This window comes from Amblyomma americanum, chromosome 9, assembly GCF_052857255.1.
Source record: "Amblyomma americanum isolate KBUSLIRL-KWMA chromosome 9, ASM5285725v1, whole genome shotgun sequence".
Taxonomy (NCBI): domain Eukaryota; kingdom Metazoa; phylum Arthropoda; class Arachnida; order Ixodida; family Ixodidae; genus Amblyomma; species Amblyomma americanum.
Genome location: NC_135505.1, coordinates 65,392,793 through 65,398,180, shown reverse-complemented (window position 1 = coordinate 65,398,180; position 5,388 = coordinate 65,392,793). Strand labels below are relative to the sequence as shown.

Below are 5,388 nucleotides of genomic sequence, written 5' to 3'. Positions count from 1 at the left end.
CGCAGCTAATTCCTGCACGTCTTATGTGCGCTTTGAGATTGAACGTTGACTGGATTGAACGTTGCGGGTTGGCAATCGTCGCGACCGCATTCGCCTAATCAGCGGCTGCATCTCTAGCAGTAAAAATTGCACCGTGAAGTAAGGAAACACTGTTTTGCGGTTAGTTGTGCGTGCAAGGCGTCGCTTAGCCATTTCCAGGGCAATTAGCCAGCTTGTGACGCTTGCAGTGCAGTTTCGATCATGCAGCAATGCGAGTGTGTGTGATTTACGGGCATATAAAGTCCCGAAGTAACTCAGCTTATGATAAACGGCGTAGTTGAGTGCTCCAGAATAATTTAGACCACCTGAGGGTTTTGAATGTGTACTGAATTTGCACAGCACACGGTCGCTTTCTAGACGCGTGTCGCGTCAATCAAAACTCTGCCGCTATGGCCGGGATCGAACCCAGGTATCCCGGCTTAGTAATCGAGCGCTTAGTTGATGCTTAGTTTATGAGCGGCAGTTTTTGCTGCGATGCGGGCCCAAGCATCTTATTGTTGTAATGCCTAACTCGGTTGGTGTTCTTTTATGCGCATATCTGGCGCGATTGCTCAGGCGTCTGTTGCTAACCTTCTGGTCGTGTGTTCGATCCCGTTCGCTGCATCAACTTTTCTACAGGGACGAAATCCAAAAACGCTGGAGTATCATTCGATGCACTTTTTGTTCTACTATTCTCAGCGGCTGGAGAAATTAATTCGATCGCCTGCAAGTGCTGGTAAAAAGAGTGAAATGCTTCCAACTTGCTTGATTCAATATTTTTGTGCAGTTTCTTACTTACAAATGCAGAACGTAAAGTATGTAATCATACCAAGGAACCCTTAGTGTTTCTTCCTTTTCCTAGAGAAGTCCTGGGCAATATTGCTTTGGTGCATTTCAGCCAGTTTTTTTGTTTTTTTTTTGCATTTGAGAGTGCACATGTGGCTACTAATTTTCAAACATTCTTTTCTTTCTTTAGGTAAACCATCATCTGACCCCACACATCCCGACTATGTCCCCTCCATATTTCCTTATCGTGCCTCGGGAAATGTGGCCCAGAAAATTTCTAGGTTCCAATGCGCTGCTCGAAAGGATGGATTGAAGGAAGCATCCAGACCTGCTGCATGTAATCCTGGGCCAAGTGTGCTTGACTGTGGGCTCAACACGACTGGCGCAGGACAAGACGCGGATGATACTGCACTATCTGCGACTGCAACTGTTTCGTGGTAGAGAATTGCCACATGGAAACAGAAACTGATCTCAGCATGCAGAATATATCCCATCTTATTGAAGAGAATGGCAGGCTTAAGCAGCGTTTGGCCTCTCTGGAGGAAGAGTGTTCAGCAGCTAAGCAAAAGGCTGGTGAACTTGAAAACAAGCATACAAACCATGCTATTATAACCAAAGAAGTGGTAATGCAGTCAGCCAAAACAGTAAAGTTTTACACAGGGTTTGTATCTACAGCCATGTTCACTGCTTTCCTGCAGTTTGTGCTGTCAGCATGGAAGCCGTCATGTGCCACATGGCTTGATGCAGAAACACAGCTCATCATGGTACTCATGAGACTTCGTTTGGGTCTCCTTACCCAAGATTTGTCATGCAGATTTGGCATCTCAAATGCCACTGTCAGTTCAATTTTTCATGCATGGCTTGATGTTCTTGCTGCAAACATGACAAAGTTGATAATCTGGCCTTCCCGACAGACACTTCAAGCTAATCGGCCAGCGGCGTTTCAGGACCCTTTTTTGATGGTGTAACTGGCATCATTGATTGTACTGAAGTATTCATACAAAGGCCGATATTATTGACAGCAAGGAGCCAGACATATTCTCATTACAAACACCATAATACAGTAAAAACACTAGTTGTAATATCACCTTCAGGAGCAATAACTTTCGTATCAAAAGCATGGGGAGGCAGGACGCCTGACAAGGAGATTACTCTACGCAGTGGTCTCCTAGACAAGGTCAAGGAAGGGGATGTTTTTCTTGTGAACCGAGGATTTAGATGCGGTGAGATGTTTGCTGCACGAGGTGCAACACTTCTCATGCCATCACTGACTAAGAATCGTGCCCAGCTACCTGGTGCTGAGGTCACAACGTCTAGGAAAGTCTCTAGCGTGCGCATCCATGTTGAAAGGGCCATACAAAGATTGAAAGTTTTCAGAATTTTCCAGACTGTGCTGCCTTTGAATTTCGTGAAGAGGACTGGCGACAAGAACCTCACAACCATAGATAAAGTGGTGGTGGTGTGCTCTGCTTTAGTTAATCTGCAAACCCCTATCATTAAGAATTCTCAGCGCAGAAGTGCTTCATAACTCTCTTCCACGAAAGTGCGGTGCTGTGAGGAAACATGAATACAGACATGCTGTGATGGAACAGCAAATGCTCATGTGTGTGTGACCATACTGACAATCATTGCATATAGTTTCATAGTGTGTACTTATGTTTTCGACTACTTCCAGTGTGTCTGCACTACGTGTACACACACTGTGATAGAACAGCAAGTGCTCATGTGTGTGTGACCATGCTTTTCATTGCATGTATTTATCTTTTCTACTACATCCAATGTGTCTGCACTGTGTGTACACAATAATTCATGTTGTTGATGTTGCCCTCATTGATCTTTTCACATTTGTTTATTCTATTTTCTTGCACTCTCTGCAGTCAATTACTGCATATTGTTTGACTCAGTTTTTAAGTATTTCCTGTTGCTTGTTCTCACATGTTGAGAATTGGGCTTTTTGTTTTCTGCTTTTATAGTTATTCTGTCCTCAGAGCAGGTGTTCAAATTTTTACTTGCTGTTTGCTTCTGTATCAGTTTTTTTTATATGTTCCCTGCTTGGGACGTGAAGGCGTACTGTATTTAAAATCTATTATATTTGAGTTTGCACATCCGACAAATGCATCCGACATTAGTCCTTGAAGTGAACATATTTTGTCAAACAAGCAGTGTTTATCTGCCTTTCGAATGTGATAAAATATAACACTTGGAGTGTTCAGCAAAAAAAAAAGCTTGTGCTTAAGTTGAGATGCTGTAAGCTACAGGGTTAGCCTTGAGGTTTCTGCCTACAATTGCTCCACCGTAGCGGCACCTACAGTAACTAAATTACATAATCTAGCGCGAGCGCGACCTGTATGCGAGGCCACCCATTGAACATTGGAAGCGTATAGAGAAGCCTCTGCTGCTCAGATTATGCAACAAACTTAGACCGCTAAGACACAAAGCCTCAGTAGGGAACCCACACTCTAACCTTTGAAGGGCAGATTTTTATTCATCCGACAGGATAACAACAGGTTGAGCCGTACAAGACCCTAGCTTCTTGAGAGCTGCCTGAATGGCAACGCTTTCAGCTGTTGTGGAGGACACGACTTCAGTAAAGCGAACAGACCCTGTACACTTCAAAGAGGGAATGTGAAAAGCAGCAGCACTAGCTCCTCTGGCCTTGTCCTTACTCATCAGCAGTCTGCCCATTATGTTGACATGCAGTGCAAATCCATTGTCGAGGTGTGCGTCTAAGTTTTACACACTTGAGGTGAAACGTTGCCTCACAGAGTGAGCATTCCACAATGTGGCCCAACTTGGTGCCTCGGCAGTGACATGTCTTCTTTGCACGTTCGATTTGACTGAAGATGTGCATTGACTGTAGTTCCGGGAATATGTAGGTGAAAAAAAAGTTTGCTGCCTTGAGTTTAGTAGCTGCCCAAAATGTCTCGTCAAAGCTTATGATTTCTTTTGTTAGAGAGGAACCTGTAAATACCACAAAATATGCCTGACACAGACCAGTTAGAGCCATTTGAGCCTAAATTTGTGTGTAATAGGCATGGTTATGCTTGAGCTGCAAGTCTTCATTCAGATATGCCAGTTTAGTTAAGCCCTTCGTCAGTGAAGCATCTTTCATAGTTGCAGGGCATTTCACTTCTAGTACTGATTTTGGACAGCATGAACAAGACACTAGTGCATCTGGAGATGCTCCAATAAAAGGCATGCTCCTTGCAATAAAAAGACCACAGTCTCGAAGACTGAAGTCCACATGTTTTTGGGACTCCGTTTCTACAAATGCCTGCACAGCTTTCTTCTCTGTTTCGGAGCCCCACCGCAGGTTGGAAACTTGAGGCGTCTTCACGTATCCCATAATCTCCGCAACAAGGCCTGCTGCACCTGTGCTGCATGCTGCGACACGGTGCATTACAGAGGCAGTGATCCTCCCTCGACGTTCTTGTAACCATCTTGGTGACCTTGCTTGGCCTCGAGTAGCTTCCTCAATTTCACTACAGCATGCAGCTGTCAGTTCCACTTTTTTTCCCTCGTCTATGTCGAGGTCTTGGTATATTTCAGCAAGGGGCGGTTTCGCAGAGAGTTGCTTGCATCTGCCCACTCGTACAGGTTCCAGGGCAGCTGTCTCAGGGGCAGAATCTGTGTCCTCGCTGTCAGAGATTGAAGTCAGGATCAAAGTGTTTGGTGCAATTTCCTGAAAAAACAGTATTGGAATTAGTGCCCTATTTGCAATGTCAGTGGATCTGGTTCTTTACAGTTGCACAAACAGTGAGCATTTTTTGAGTGTGTCCTTTCTCTACGTATGTATCAAAATTTATTTAATGAGAAGTCCTTATTCACTTGATGAAGAAACCTTGACACTTGCTCATCCGTGAGCACTGGTACTGAGTAGTCTGGTGCCTCGCTGACTTGGGGTGGGGCACGGCCTATTTTGGGCTTAAGAAATTCAATCTCCGAGACTGGTGCTGCCTGTGGAAAGTTCAGTGTCAATTACAATTTTGCTCACAACTCTGTTCATGGCAGAATGAAAACAAAGACTTACTGTGCTTCCCTTTGATGCCTCAATCCATTTACATGCAACATCAGTTGGGGACGGGTCATTCAGGCCATACTGCGCAGTTGCCTCAACTCTAAACAAGAGTGCAGCCACGTGTGTGCAGCATTCCCCAAGGCTGAAAAATAAGTAGGAAACATGAGAAATAAAAAGTTCACAACTGTAATTATTGGTGAGAACTGTGGCCCTTGAAAAAGTTTAAATGCCTTGTACAAAAGAATGCTGGAGGGTGAGATTTGACGACTTTTGTCATCCACAAGGCAACTCGATTAGGATGAATGCAACATCATGCAGTCAAGCATCGACAAATGATCTGGCTAACTATGACATGAATATTGTCGCAAAGTAGTGGCTTTAATAAAGCAGACTTGCATGGAGACCAATAACAGCTGCCTGAACAAACGGATTATTGGGCTGAGTTGCGCCCCACGAATGAATAATATGCGTCGGTGATCACAAGCGCTCTCGGCGATCCTCGAAATAGACAGTATGGAAAGTTACAGATAACATGTTACAAATGACAAGTACAATCTAGAACAGCA

At 44.3% G+C, this 5,388-nt stretch overlaps 1 pseudogene; it reads left to right on the top strand.

The window, feature by feature from the left end:
* Positions 1 to 1,256: 1,256 nt before the first annotated feature.
* Positions 1,257 to 2,746, top strand: LOC144103396 (uncharacterized; annotated as a pseudogene).
* The last annotated feature ends 2,642 nt before the right edge of the window (positions 2,747 to 5,388 follow it).